At 40.8% G+C, this 16,561-nt stretch overlaps 1 pseudogene; it reads right to left on the bottom strand.

Moving 5' to 3' along the window:
* Positions 1-10,364: 10,364 nt before the first annotated feature.
* On the bottom strand, positions 10,365-16,280 carry LOC134623122 (butyrophilin subfamily 1 member A1-like; annotated as a pseudogene).
* Between the last annotated feature and the right edge of the window lie 281 nt (positions 16,281-16,561).

The raw sequence follows: 16,561 nt of genomic DNA, 5'->3' as shown, positions 1-16,561 counted from the left end.
TCACAAAACTATTTCAACAACCACCAAACAGCAAATCAGAGCAGGTACACAGATTCTGCACAAAGATGTAAACACAGAGCGGACCCAACGCATCAGAATCAGCTTTCTCTTTCTCGGCTTTCTCAATCGAAGGCCCGTACAGGGACACGCCGTCGGGGCTGAAAGCCGACAGCTAACTGATTCTGATGCGTCGCGTCCGTGCTGTCTTTACGTCTTTTTTGCGCTAGTTTCTGAGCTGCATGTTTTGTCTCTCTCCAACCAAAATTCACTGAACCAGCAGCAAAAAAAGTAGCAAACTACACTACCCATTTGATAAACATCGTCATGAATTCCCTCTTACTTTTGCTGTTTTGCTTCCACCACGATAAAAATCACACTTCATGCATAGCTCTGTGTGTGTGTGTGTGTGTGTGTGTGTACTTCAAGAACAGTTTCCCATCTCAAATCTCTGTTTTCTGCATTATTCATTCGCTTATTACCCATCCGTCTAGCGTTGTTTACAATGCTGTCGGCCTCTGTCTTTTTTTTTTTTTTTTACTTAAATGACCTTGGACAAGAAAGCCTAATTTCTGCCGTTTAATACTGAAAAAATTTAAACTTTTTAAAATTATGCAAAATTGCAGAATATTTTTAAGGCTATCTGCTACAAAAAGCCAGGCCAGGAAAATCTCCTTCATGTTTTTCTGTGTTTTATTCTCACTTACTTTGACACAAAGGCATCTGCTGTGATGGTCACAATTCTGATAAAGTCTCACAAGTGTCAGCACTGATAAATGATCAGAATTTAATGATAATATTTCTGACTGTCTGAGGCAAAATTGAGTCGAATCGAATCAGGACCTTGTGAATCGGAATCAAATGGATTATAGAAATCAATGATGATACCCAGCCCTAGTGAGTAGCCTAGCCCCGACAGAAGTGGATGTAGCTGTGGGTAATAAGAAAAGATGAAAAGAACGATTGATAACTTTTTTGTTAAGGACTGATCCATCTGAAATTCATAGCTAGTGCTCTGACACGGAGCCATCAATCTTTGAATGCTGAAAAAGCACAGTGTATCCAGCAAACACATTATATGTCTTGATGAATGCACTGCCCAAGTGTCCCCTCTCCCCACTGCACTGCCATTCAGTGGCAGGCAGCAGCAAACAGGTCGTCAGAAGTGGCCGATGTGATGATTAAGTTTAATATTGTCTACAATATTGCCAAAAAGTGCCAAAACACTTTAAGCACTCTCACAATATTGTTAGTTAATCATTTACAAATCAATATTGTCTGTATGGACATCAATTTTCCCTCCCAAAAAGTGCACATGTAAACTGCGGTGTTAAGCGATGCAGTTGAAAAATTTGGGTGCGCCTAACTTTTGTGCTGGTGCGCCTAACTTCTTTTCTTAGGCACACTAGTGCAACCGTGGCAAAAAGTTAGTCTAGAGCCCTGCAGGCCGCCAGTGGCGGCGACACAGAGGGGGGACGGCGGCCCTGTTGGGAAAGAGCATGCAGCGGGGTGGAGCCCCAGGAACCCATCTGGGTTCCAGCTGCAGACAGCAGCCAATGTTGCCCGGAAGCCACGGGGAGCCGCACAAGCACCGGGGCCAGACTGCTGGAAATGTGGGCGGCCAGGGCACCTGCGCCGGGAGTGTCCGCTCATGGAGGTGGGGCAGGTGGTCCGAGCGCCCGCCCCTGGTCTGGGAGGGATGTACCGTGTGCCGGTAAGGTGTCAAGGGGGTACACGCCATGCCTTGGTGGACACGGGCTGCACGCAGACCCTGGTCCACCAAAGTTTTGTTCGCCCCGGGGCGTTGGAGGCTGACTGGGTGGAGGTTAAATGTGTGCATGGGGACATTCACCAGCATCCTGTGGTGTCACTGGTGTTAAAATTTAAGGGCAAAAAGCATAGAGTGAAGGCAGCGGTTTCCCCGCTCCTGTCGCATCCCCTGATTTTGGGCCCAGATTGGCCGGGGTTCCATAGTTTATTGGGGTAGTATGCGGGGATGCGATCGCGGCCGGTAGACACGTGTAATGTCTCTGCGGCGTTCACAGAACTGATTGATTTTTCAGGTGGCTCATTCGAACCCCATGGCCAGACACATGGGATGCGAAAAAACTCTGGAGTGGATAATGGCCCAATTCTATTGGCCTGGCATCTGGGCCGACGTGCGCTGCCGGTGCTCGTTGTGTCCAGAGTGTCAGCTAGTTATCCACCTGGCCATCCCGAAGGTGCCTTTCCGCCCGTTTACGTTTTTTCAACATATATGTCTAGTTAGAAAAATTTAACAGGCTTATCCCTCAAAACTGTAAATACAAAAAAGTTGCACAAAATAGTTTCCCACCACAGGAAATTTATTTTGAGTGTGTTCATAGTTTTATTTTTGAAATACACCAATTTTTATATACTGCAGGAAAAACGAAAATAAATATTGCAATGCAAATTTGCAAAAAACAGCATATGCATCAAAATAAACTATTTCCAGCAGTGTAATTTGAGTTCTAAGCATCCCAGAAATGATACAGAAAGTCATAAAGTCAAACTTTTAAAAACACCAGTATAGGCTCATAAGGCCCTGAAGGGAAAAATCTACATTTCCGCGAAAATGACGTCATTTCTGGTTTCGGGCAGGTAATGGCGGACATGCGAGAGTTTGCGCTGACGTCTATTCCAATGTAGGAAGTGTTACGAACAGCTGATCGGATCGGCAAAGCCTGTTTCTGGAATATTATGTTTTTGTTGCTGCAAGTGCTTTTTATGCAATTTTTACAAAGCTACATGTGGAAGGAAACAGTGACCTAGGGCAAGCTGATGGTATAAGATGTAAGTACAACTCCTCCGGTTTCATATGCAAAAAAAAATTATTGCGCTAGCTTACGTGGTTGCAGTTCTACCAGGATTTTAAAATAGTTACGCAAAACGGAGCGTGCCCGCTCCGATCGGCTTTAAAGGGTTAATGCGACACAACACCCAGAAGCAGTGCCACTGCGCACCATTTCCGCGAGAAGTGTGGCACAGGCACTGTTTCAGGTCATCTCCCGGGTCGGTATTCCGAAAGAAATACTGACCAACCAGGTCACATCGTTCATGTCTCGCACACTGAGGGAGCTGTATTGATTATTGTGCATTAAGTAGACCAGCGCCTACCACCCTCAAACTGATGGGTTGGTGGAGTGACTGAATAAAACCCTGAAGTCCATGATCCGTAAGTTCATTCACGAGGATGAATGCAATTGGGATCGCTGGTTAGACCCTCTGTTGTTCGCAGTGCAGGAGGTACCCCAGGCCTCCACGGGATTTTCTCCCTTTGAACTTTTGTACGGCAGAAAGCCGCGGGGTGTTTGACCTGATTAAGGAAAACTGGGAGGAGGGTCTGAGCCCTGCGAAAAGTGAAGTGCAGTACGTGCTGGACCTGAGAGCAAAGCTGCACACACTGGGGAGACTCTCATGGGAGAATTTGCTCCAGGCCCAGCAGCGGTAGCAACGCCTGTACAACAGAGGGGTGAAACTCAGGCAATTTTTACTGGGAGACAAAGTGCTTGTGTTACTTCCTTCTGCCAGCTCAAAATTACTCGCCAAATGGCAGGGGCCCTTTGTGGTCACACGGTGAGTGGGGGACGTTGATCATGAAGTAGTACGGTTGGACAGGGGCGGAGCCATGCAGATTTACCACCTCAACCTCCTTAAAGCCTGGAGGGAGGCGGAAACCGCTTCTCTGGTGAGCCTGGTAAGGGAGAGAGATGAGTTGGGGCCGGAGGTGCCAAAATCCAACATCCCCGTCTCCCTCCATTGTAGTGACCATCTCACACAGGCCCAGAGGACAGATGTTGCTGCATTGCAACAGCGCTTTGCTGACGTGTTCTCCCCCCTACCCGGCCGTACTTCTCTCATAGAGCACCATTTTGAGACGCAGCCTGGCGTGACGGTGCGTTCACGGCCCTACAGGCTGTTGGAACATAAAAGACAAATTGTTCACTGGGAATTGCAGGAAATGCTGAGGTTGGGGGTAATAGAAGAGTCGCACAGTGCTTGGTGTAGCCCCATTGTTCTTGTGGTGAAGAATGATCGGTCTATACGGTTCTGTGTCAACTATCGCAGCGTGAATGAGGTGTCATGTTTTGATGCATATCCCATGCCCCGGGTTGACAAGCTCCTGGACCGGTTGGACACCACTTGCTTTTTCACGACACTGGATTTAACCAAGGGCTACTAGCAGATTCCCTTGTCTGCAGAGTCCAAGGAAAAGACGGCCTTGTCCACTCCGTATGGGTTGTACCAATTCGTTACGCTTCCGTTCAGTTTGTTCGGACCCCCTGCAACCTTTGAGTGTCTCATGGACTGGGTGCTGCGGCCGCCCACTGCCTATGCTGCCGCTTATCTGGATGATGTCATCATCTACAGTCACACGTGGGCGGAGCATGTGCAGTGTGTGGCTCCGGTACTGGAGTCTCTGAGGCAGGCAGGGCTCACGGCCAACCCGAAGAAGTGTGCGGTTGGACGGAGGGAGGTACAGTATTTGGGGTACCACTTGGGGGGCGGGCAGGTGCAGCTTCAAGTAGAGAAGACTGCAGCGATTGCATCCTGCCCAAGGCGAAAAAGGAGGTGAGACAGTTTCTGGGGCTGGCCGGCTACTACCGACGGTTCGTACCAGGATTCACAGACCTGACCAGTCCTTCAACTGATCTCACCCCCAAGGGTGCCCCTGATCTGGTCCAGTGGACAGAGCAGTGTCAGGTGACGTTTGTGCAGGGGAAACGGACTCTCTGTGGAGAGCCGCTGCTGTTCATGCCCAACTTCTCCCTCCCTTTTTGTGTGCATACTGACGCCTCTTGCAGGGGGCTGGGGGTCGTTTTGTCCCAGCAGGTGGGGGGAGTTGTATGTGTATAAAGGGTCCAACTTCACACTTTATTGTCCCCAATGGGAAATTGATTTGCAGTCTGTCCATACACAGAGAGAAAAAGCCCAAAGAAACAGACACAAACACACACACAAAGCCCAGAGAGAACAGCCCAAATTTTATCATCAACGAAGTACAATGTGCAATAGTGATGGCAACAACACTTATGGTTTAGTGTTATTAACCATGATAGTAGCAGGTACAAAAGACACTCTATGTCTCCACTGTAGACACTTTATACTGACGACCCAAGGGAAACAGCTGAAAATCATTAAAGAGAGGATGGTCTGAACACAAAAGGACAGAGGCTGCCTTCCTCAGCACCTGCCTGTTATTAAAGTCCACAAGTTGGACCTGAGACTTCCCTGAAATCTGACCAGCCAGTTTAACCAGATTACTTGTCTAATTGTTCAAAGACACAATACCATACCAGGCAATTAACAAAACATTAAAACAGATTCAATCAAACTTTTATAAAAGAGGGTCATCTCTGTCAGTGCGCCCCAGGGCAGCTGTGGCTACAATGTAGCTTGCCATTGCCAGTGTGTGAATGTGTGTGTGAATGGGTGAATGACTGAATGTAGTGTAAAGCGCTTTGGGGTCCTTAGGGACTGAGTAAAGCGCTATACAAATGCAGGCCATCTCCTTAAAAAGTACAGTTGTTGTTGAACCTTTGTCACTGTAACAGCACAATGTGACTCAAAGGACAGAGCCTTATTGAGAACAACCCCCTAATACTTACAAGTGTCCACCAGTTAGTGCAGGTTGGGAGGGATGTCTTCCTGAAGTCATTATAACCATGTCCTTGGTTTTCAAGCTGTTGATCTTTAAGAATGCCTGATCACACAAAGAAGCAAACTCATCCACAACAGGCCGATGCAAATAGTCTACACTATGAAGGAGACTTACAATGACTGTGTCATCTGCATATATAACGAAATGCCTGTTAGCCTGTGTACTTTGAAAATTGTTAGTGTACACAATATATAGTAGGGGAGAGAGACAACAACTCTGCAGTGAACCAGTAGAAGAATTCAGGTGTTTGGAAAAACAGCCGTTTACTCTCACACACTGAGATCTGTCAGTTAAAAAGTCTAAAATCCAACCGACAACCTTAAAATCAAGTTTAACCTGGTTAAGCAGTTTATCAGCTAAAAGATGTGGCTGGATAGTAAAAGCTGAAGAAAAATCAATAAATAGGAGCTGAGCATGAGCTTTGGCCCCCCATAGGAAATTAATTAAGGTAACCACAGCATCTTCAACGCACCTAAAAGGCGTGTACAGTACGACTGAAAATATGTACATTAAACCTCTCAGAATTAGGTCGACCCTACGATTTATTATAAATGAATAAATTACCAGACTATTATATATTGTAAATAAAGTCAAATATGCCTCACATTGTCTTTTCAATCACTTCTATTTCTTTTAGTTGATGCAGAGGCTGAAGGAGGAAATACAAAAAAGAGAGCAAGATGAAAAAGAAGTGAAAAAGTTCAATTTTATTTCATGTGCAGAATCTAATCATACAAAGCAATCTCAGAGCATTTCAGGAGAACAAGTACTCCAAAAATAAGCAAAAGAATCCCCCTGAATAAAGAAGAGGAAAAAAATCATTCCTTGATAAACAAAAAAACAAACAAACAAAGCAAGCAAAACAAAAAAATGGCAATAAGGAAGAAAACTAACTTAACATTGTGTCATGTCACACCACCCAGTATTTGTGTTTAGAGAAAGATGTTTTATGTATTTGCTTGTTTTTATCAGCTTGTAATAGAGACTGTTTTTCACAACTTGTCTATATTTTATGACGATCGGGCAATCGTGGCTCAAGAGTTGGGAGGTCGCCTCGTAATCGGAAGGTTGCCGGTTCGAGCCCCGGCTTGAATAGTCTTGGTCATTGTGTCTTTCAACCGTTGCCTACTGGTGGTGGTCAGAGGGCCCGGTGGCGCCAGTGTCCGGCAGCGTCGCCTCTGTCAGTGCGCCCCAGGGCAGCTGTGGCTACAATGTAGCTTGCCATCACCAGTGTGTGAATGGGTGGATGACTGGATGTGTAAAGTGCTTTGGGGTCCTTAGGGACTAGTAAAGCTCTATACAAATACACGCCATTTACCATTTACACTAAAAACTCCTGTATGCTGACAATAAACACACATGAATGACTGAATTGTGTTACCAACCTCTCAGTTAAAGGTACTTCATTAACATTCAAGGCTGAGTAGAAATCACTGTAAGTAGTTTTCTATTTTTTCTGTTTTTGTTGTTAGATTTTGTTTTAACCTTCTTTGACCTTCTTTCCTATTATTGTCTACCTGTCAATGTGTGTGTGATCTCTGTATTTAATACATTTACAGTTATGGCACTCAGAAGCCACATGATCCCCACCTTTACCCGGTGTGGTTGAACCTAACCTGCCCTGGAGCTCTGAACACCATTTGCAGATCACCATTATCTTAAACACTGAAAAAAACCACAACCTACAATAATGCTTTCTAAACACTTGAATAATTACTTTCTAAATAAAAGTGAAAACTTTATGAATATTAAAAATGAACATGTTGTTTTGTTTTTAAATTCTAATTTAAAATTTCTCTTTGAAATGCCCATTTGGTATTTTTATTTTAAAACCGACATCACTTTCTGATCTTTTTGAAATGTCAGTCACCTGGTTGCCTTTTAAAATAACAAATAGCAGGTGACTTCACGGTTTGAAGACAGGTGAAAATACTGTGGGCTACATTGTGTTCATATTTTTGGTTGTTTAGCAAATGTTGGGTTTCATTCACCTGCTATATTATATAAAAAAAGGGTCTTGACAAAACTATGACATGATTGGGTCAAATAAACAATTAAAGCAAAAGACCTTGATTTCTGAAAACATATTGTAAAATCAGGCCGTGCAGTAGAACGACACAATGAAGGACACAGTACCTCCACCCTTTGTGACTCGTTTGTGTACGTAATTGGTACATTGCGATAAAGTGTTATCATATACTCTTCACAGAAAAATGAGTCAAGGGCAAGGAGTCTGAGGTTGAAATAACAAGAAGTTGCATGACCTTTCTTTTGATAATCACTTAAAATGGACACTTTCCTCAATAAGTTATATGAATTTATTTTTTCAAGCTAAGCCATCAGGACACATTTGAATAATCAAGATATTGTCATGGTCCTGAGTCTGCCGACTCAGTGTTTTGTGTTTCTTTATGCTTTTGTTTATTCTGATTATGTATTCCGTTATGATTTGCCATTTGTGAGGTTTCTGTTCTGTGCCTGCCCTGTTTCCACTTCCGTGTTCCCTCTGTCTGTCTATGGCGTCACACTGTCTGCTTGTGAATCTGTCTGTTTTAGTTCAGTGTCTTGTCTGGTTCTCTGTGTCTGAGTTTCCTGTTTTATTCTGAAAGTCCCGTCTCATGTGAGTTTGTTCAGTTTACGTTTCCCCTGTCCCATCAGCTCTGATTTTACCCAGGTGTGTTGCCCTCCTGTCTCTCATCCCTGATTACTGGTGTGTGTATTTAAGCCCTGTGTGTTCTCCCGCCTGTTGTTTAGTTTTCCATTTAGGTTTGTTCTGTTTATTCTCTTCCCTCACTGCCTGTTTTGCCACTCCACCACTTGTAAATAAACGTCACTCGAATCATCAGTCCACTGCCTGCATTTTGGGTCCTCCTTCCTACAACACCACACGGGCTCGCCTCGGCAGCCGTGACAGATATAACAAATTTTAAAAATGAGTACATCTGTAGTTTTACAAAGAACCATTAATTTGAATTTGTAAAATGCTCACATACACAACAATAAGTAACCAATGTAAACACTGAAATGTACAACACAACATTTATAAAAACAACATGGAAAAAACCACCAAAAAGTAAGACTAAAAGTCATCAACATTCAAACTATTTGTACACACATTCACAAAACAATATTTTAACTACCTTTTCATATTAGCATACCTAACAATTTAATTTATCCCACTTCTAGCTATTCTTCTGTGTCAGTTGTAGTAAGGAGCTTTGTTATCAAGTTCCAGTGCACAGATCACCCTTCCATCACTGATTTACACCTTGGTTAATGTCATCCTAAGAACTCACATGTTGACATGGTGGGTTAGTGACTCTTAGGATGATGTCCAAGGTGACAGCTCCACAGAAAGTATCACTGACTTCATCTCAGTTAAACTTGAAAGATTTGAACTGAAGCCAAACTACAAAACAGTTGGCTTCAGTTTTAAAAGGTGACTCCCAGACAGCTTTTAGCTGTTGGGGAGTCAGCTCTCAGATGAGAGGAGAAATGTTTTCATGAACCTAAAAAAGAACTCCAGCTGACTTCAACCTAATGTTTAAGACTACCACAACCTGGATGACCAATAACATACCCTGATATCTCACATTAACTCTTAACAGCATTTAGAAGATTAAAAAATAAATGAAATAAACAGAACATTGCTCAGCACTTGTTTGCTGACAGGACAAAGCAGTACTTATCTTTTCTGTCAAATTCATAACACTGGTTTAACTGATGTTAAAAATTGACTTTTATCACATTTCTCAACCACTACTTCACCACTTTGTAATTAACCCCACTGATCAGTAATGATACTTACAAATACTCATATATTCATATCGCAGGCCCTTAGCATCATAATTTAAAATATTACATTAAAATTACATTGAATTAAATTCTTGCTTTTAATAAATACAAACTGTATTCATGGAATTTGTCATATTCCTGATTGACTAAAATACTAAAAATGGGACCTGCTTTAATTTCTTTAATGCTTCTTCAGTTATCTATAAGAACATTTAAAATTGTTTGACCCATCTCACTTTTAGGTCTGCTGATCAAGAGCAGTCATCTTTTAGTTATTTCAAAATGCTAACTGGCTCTTTGAGCCAACCGGGCTTTCTCAGATGAAGCTTCAAAACTTCAGAAAAGCCTCTATTTCCAAACCAGGTCACCTTCCTCACTAACTGTATTCAAACCCCAATTGAAAATATATATATCTTCTCAAGTCCTTTTAAATTTCAGACTTTTTTAATTTACAGTGTCAGTTACACTACTTTGTCATTTAAACAATTTTTTTTGCCCCGCCTAATAATTTTGAAATCTCTATTATTTTTGGGCAGATTCTTAAACTTGGATTGGATCTCATTCTCTTACTCTCTATCTCCCTCCATTTGTCTTTTCATTTGCACTAAGTGTTTCTCCAATTCTTCTTTCTGTTGTGTCGTTCTAGAAACCTCCTCATTTATATACTTTATTAGCTTGTCTGTATTAAATCCAAACTGTTGATTATTTTGTTTTACCTTATCTATTTCCCCTGTGACATCGATCATGATTTCTTTTAGTTTGAAGTATCCCTTTGCTTTATCTCCCTTTACTGCAAGATCATTTTCAACTAATCTAATCTTCTCCTCATTCTCCGTAGCCAGTCTTTCTGCCTCCTTTGTTTGGCTGATAAATTGTTCTTTCTGCTCCTCTATTTAGTCAAAATCTCCTTTAGAACATCAGTCATCTTCTGTACTGCATTCTTTTGTTTTTCCTCACACGCTTTTAACTGTTCATTAAGTTTTCCATTTTTGTTGCCCAAATCTTCCAGGAAATACTGACATTCTGTGGTAGGAGTACCTTGAGTTTTCATCTCTGTGGAAAAAACAAAACAAATTAAAATTAAACATGTCCATGTTTTTTTTTACATGTATTTAGTTCAAAATAGTGCAATTTCTCACACTTTGACATAAAATGAATATATAAATAAATCAAACACATTACTGACTCACTATGTTTCCACATAAAAATAGCGACTGCAAAACAAATATGAGGCAGAAAATCACATTAAAGGTGACAGGAACAACACAGCTTGCTGGAACCACGAAGAAATCATCTGAAACAATAGAAACAAGTATATTTTAAAAGCACAACAAACCTTCATTTCCTTTAACAGGATTTTATTTATTTAATTAAATGTTTTTCTTCTACCTGGAACATATATGTGTGTCTCTCTGCTCTGGTTGATGTTTTTTCTGTTGACTCTGCAGGTGATGTTGTTCTTTTGTCTCTTTTCTACAGTTACTCTGCTGCTGACAGTATAGAGGTCATCAGGACCTCTGAGTGCTTCCGTATGTCCAGCAGAGAGGGAGGTTTCCATCACCATCCATCCATATTACTTCAGGCTCTGGATACCAGCCTGCAGACTTACAGTCCAGCATCACTCCACTGCTTGCTTTATCGAGTCCTGCTAACTTGGCACCGGGTTGGAAGGAAGGTCCTGATGACAAAAAGAAAAAAGAGTTATTTCATCAATGACTCATCCGATACTTAAACTAAATCAATGATCCTTTTTTTCTATAAATCATTATTTACAGAAATAATCTCTTACAGGTGGCACATGTTGGTAGCATTTAAAAGTACATATTTAAACCTTTGTGTAACCACGTAGTTAAACTAAAAAAGCTTTACCTCAAGAAAATGAACATCCTCATCATGTATTGTCAACGTTGTTTTTGTCTGTCTAAATGCTTTCTCGTGATTATTTTCATCTTGGCCTGAAATCAAATATCTCCATCTGCTGTTACTGCAGCTTATTGCAACTTCTGCATGAAGTACATTTCAGTTTTGGAGAGGCAAACTGTGAAATGGACATGGTGGATTGGCATGTCTCTATTTTGCTGTGATACTGGGCTGAAGTATTGTCCCTAGTGTAGTAATTTGTACACTTGCCTGACAAGTGAAACTCGGGTTGATGTCCCGTTTTGATCCAAGTCCCTGTTTGATCCAATGGAGGCATAAATCTCTTTGGGACTGCATCAACAAAGGCCTCTGGTATAAAAATCAGCCAAATCAAACATGTGGAACACTATTGACCCCTTCTGATAAGGGGACTGTAGTTGAAAGCAGAATATAAGTTATTGCATTAAAAGCTGTCTAGAAATATATGGAACGCCAGGACTGCCATAATGAAATAATTAAATACACCATTAAATAATTAATTAAATGTGGCAATAATTAATTAAAATTGGAATTAATTAAATTAAATAAATAGTTATGACACATTTAATAATTAATTATTGACACATTTAATTAATTATTTATGTATTTCACATTTTAATTAATTATTGACACATTTAATTAATTAATTATTGACACATTTAATTAATTATTTGTGTATTTCACATTTTAATTAATTATTGACACATTTAATTAATTATTTAATGATATATTTATTTATTTCATTTTGGCAGTCCTGGCGCCTGGCTCTCACCATGAATTAATTTTATCTGTCAGACTCACCCATCAAACTCAGGGGGCGGGGTTAACGCTGATCGAGTCAACACCATTGCTTTGGCCTGGTGGCCATTGTGTTTAGCGCACAACAACTGGCATGTGGAAAACTAACAGAACTCAACTTTGAAAAACCCTGTTTGTTTGTCACCAAATACCGTTTTAATATTTTTTTAGCCAAGAATGTAGTGGTTTTAATCTTCATATGTCTGGTCGGTTTGTCAAGATACAGCCTCTTTGCAAAAGTGCTTCGATGATTTCGGAGATGTCTGCCCAGTCTCACGGCAAAGCGTGGGATAGACCCGCTTGCCTCGCAAGCAATCGAGCTGTTGTTACCGCCGACAAAGCGCAGGCCCCGGTACACAGCTGTAATAACCCCCGCTGACACTGACTTCTTTTACTGAGGTTATATTTATCGGGGTTTATTTTCCTGATGTTCTTATGTGTCCTACGTGTTTCAGTCGCCAATTCTGAATTATAACTAACATTAAAAACATGTTTAAAGAGGAGAGAGAGCAAATAAATTCGATTAACAGCTGATCTTTGGGTTTTTTGTTCAGTAATCAGCGTGACCTGCGTATAAACGCATAAAAGAGATAACGTTGGTGTTCCGGTCATGTAGTAGCTGCTGGCTTAACTGTACAAAGGTTGTTCGACACTATGAAACACATACAGACTTCATGATGTTCGGCTAATATTTTTAATTGTGAATATTAATCATGAGGGTAAACGGACCTGTACACCACGGAGCGAGGTCAGCATATCCACGATATCTTCAGCTCTCTGAGTTAACCCAGAGTTTCCCAGCTGATTATCTAACTGTCATCTACGAATATGTCACGGGTCATATCAATATGATTTTACAGAAAAGCATCCTTAATACTGCCAACTATTCCAGAGATGTGAAAATCTACAGCATAAAGAACAACAACATTGTAACAGAGATGAACCGTCAGTTTGTCGCAGATCAAAGTGGAATGAAAGTGGATTGGTTGAACAGGTGTTCGTGATCTGTGTTATCTGCATTTTCATCAGTGTAAGACTCCAGCAGCAGATTAGAATAACAGTTATACATTTAATAAATTACCAAATGAATCCACGATCGAACCTGTTTGAGTTTGTATTCCCTCAGCTGCAGACTCGCTGCTGTTTAAATGTTTGAGGGGGAAGATTATATATAAAGCAAACGTCAAACATAGACTCAGTCTGCGTTCACATTTGATATGAGGCCAGGACGGATAATGGCTGTGTCCTGTTTTAAGATCATACATGTAAAATTGTTGTCTGCCCTCCGTCGATCCAGCCGCTCGGAGTCCGTGGTTACCATGGTTACTGCATAAGCAGCTGTAATGTAAACATTACGCAGCATAGGTGTTTATGTTTTTCATTGCAAAAGAACTGTCTGAATGGTTAACTGACGTTAACTTGGATAAATTATAGTTAAGAAGTATCACAGATAACGTCCATGTGAGCTTTGTGACTGTTCACCACTGCACTGAAATCAGTAGGCTATTACTGAAATACACGTGCTATATCATAAACTATGATAGGGAGGTCCTACTAACATGTTTAGTTTTAAAGGACACCTTCCTGCCTTTAGTCTCATTCATGTGCAGTATTAGTTTTCTTCTAACATCCAGAAGTCTGCACGATGTGTTCATAGTTTGTAACAAGCCGTAACTTTAGCCTCAGCCAAACCGATTTGCTCAGTTGTAAATAAAACAGCGAAGTAAACGTGACCCGACAGACAAACCTGAGTGAATTAAGTCCAGCGTTTAACCACTGAGAGCTAAAACTCAGGTGAGGTTTCAAAGCTGTGTGCGGTGATTGGACATCAGCCGCTGATGAAGCTGGTTCGCCTATAGTGCTGTGTAAGGAAACAAGCTCCAGCAGCTCTGCGCTTGGGAAAAATACTATATTTACTTATGTTGTGCAGAAAAATGCGCTGACATTGCGTTATATCAAGCACCGGCTGCCCAGTTAAACTGTGACTATCACCAGGTAACGTGGGTGTGTTTCTTGAATCAGCAGCAGGTGTTAAACAGCTGACAGGTGAGGAGGAGGACGCATGCAGTTAAACTGAGGGCCTGCTGAGCTGATCGCTGGTTTCGTGAGAAAAATGTCAGCTCATTCTTTATGTTACAGAAGCACAGAGACACAAGACCAGGCGGAAAGAGACGATCGTTCGGTGAAAATGAGAATCTGCGAAGGCAACATTTGGAACACGGAAAGTGGAATATGTAAACAAACCGGTTGACGTAACCCCCTCGGTGCACTCTGCATGCTGACTGTTAGCAGAGCTAGTGAAATCTCGAAAACATCTGAGCACTTTTGCAAACATGTTTTATGCTGACAACCTGACCAGACATGTGAAGATTACGGCGCGACATTCGCGGCTAAAACACTGTTAAAAGTGTAGCTGGTGACAGAAAAACGGGGTATTTTAAAACTACACTACCACCATTGCTGCCTCTGATTTGAAATGCATTCTGGGATACCCGGCTGCCTCAAGTCTACAGAAGCAATCGATTATCTAGGATCGACCTGTTTTGACTTACATTGCAAGGCAACCAATCAAATGTTAGAGAAGCTGCATGGGCAGCGTTAACCCCGCCCCGTGAGTTTGATGGGTGAGGCTGACAGATAAAATTAATTTCATGGGTGAGAGCCAGGCGGCCAGGGACTGCCAAAATGAAATAAATAAATATATCATTAAATAATTAAATGTGTCAATAATTAATTAAAATGTGAAATACATAAATAATTAATTAAATGTGTCAATAATTAATTAATTATTGCCACATTTAATTAATTATTTAATGGTGTATTTAATTATTTCATTATGGCAGTCCTGGCGTTCCCATAGAAATATAGCATCTGACTTTAATATTTCTAGTTTTTTGGTTTCATGTTGGTTCTCTTTTTCGTCTCCAGTCTTCTCTATGTTGCTGTGTACTCACGGACTGCTTTGTTTATTTATTTATTTATTACTCACTAACTCACTTTAACATTTAGTTGCTGGTTTAAGCACTAAAACTCTTTGGCAATAAAATGTGTTGTTGGTTTGAGCTAGAAAGAACCGTTAAAAACATTGACTCAGTACAATAACCTCTATATCAAATAATGTTATTAATGTTCTTAATTGTTCTGAATGTGGCCCCATTTTTATTTCATAGTGTTCATAATCATAGTGTTTTTAATTCTTAGTGTCAGTTAAAGTACTGTATCATTCCTTTTAATATTTTTAATTACTTTGTTTTTTATTCTTACTGCTTTTTATTTATTTATTTTACTGTTGGTTAACTTGCTGTGCATCACTTTGGTCCATGTCTCCGATGTTTAATATGCTATACACATGAACTGCCTTAACTTTGGGTGCCAATCTACAGCCTTTAAACTAGCGATTAAAATGCTGACAGTAAACATGTCAGTCCAGATGGATGCCAGATGTTACCACATTACTTTATGATACTTGACAGAACAGGAAAGGGAAATGGATTTTAAAGTGAGGAGTGGAATCACCATTTTAAATTGTGTTTTTAAAAACATTTTGAAAATCAGTTTTTAATGTGGAATTCGAAAATGAATTTGCAAATGCAGAATTTATTCTACAATTCATTATTTAAGCACAGAATTATTAATTTTGATGTGCGTGGCCCTTGTGGTCCTCCATATAACCTAGTCTGTGACTGCAATAATACAAATGAACATGAACATAATGTATGAGATAATATAATATAATATAATATAATAATATAATTTATTTACTTACCAACAAGAAGCTCAACAAAATATTCTTTACTCTGTTGTGGAATGTAGCATCTGTATCTTCCACTATCAGAGACTTTCACTTTGGACAGATTCAGTGAAACATCTCCGTGCTTTAGCTTATCGATGGACAGAGACACTCTTCCCTTGTAGGCTGTGTTTTGGTCTGTCTGAAGCTCCTGTCCATTGTGCCGAACAAACACAAATCTGGGGTTTAGGTCAGGTTTTCCCCACTCGATTGTCATCTGAACAGCGTCCACAGGAGGTTCCAGCTGGCACGGCAAAACAACGTCGTCACCAGCCACTGCTATTAATGGCTGAGAAGGACTGATCTCCTGTGAATGTCCTGGAAAAAAGTAACTATATTTTAAATTAACTTCAAAATGTGCTTGTTGTCCTGTTTAATAAGTTATTTTACTTGATAAATAAAAACAGTGGGCCTGTACCGCCCGTCAGAGGAGGAGACGAGAGATTCAGCAGATTGTTTGCACTGAATAAATGGCTTATATCAGCATGTACTGACCACTCAGTGCATTTTATCAACAACTTTAATATTTTTTGGGAACGCAGGCATCTGTTTAAAGCAAATGGATTTAATTTTAACAAGTCAGGGGTGAAACTGTTCAC

This window comes from Pelmatolapia mariae, unplaced genomic scaffold, assembly GCF_036321145.2.
Source record: "Pelmatolapia mariae isolate MD_Pm_ZW unplaced genomic scaffold, Pm_UMD_F_2 NODE_ptg000406l+_length_49266_cov_1, whole genome shotgun sequence".
Classification (NCBI taxonomy): domain Eukaryota; kingdom Metazoa; phylum Chordata; class Actinopteri; order Cichliformes; family Cichlidae; genus Pelmatolapia; species Pelmatolapia mariae.
This window is presented reverse-complemented; position numbering and strand designations above follow the sequence as displayed.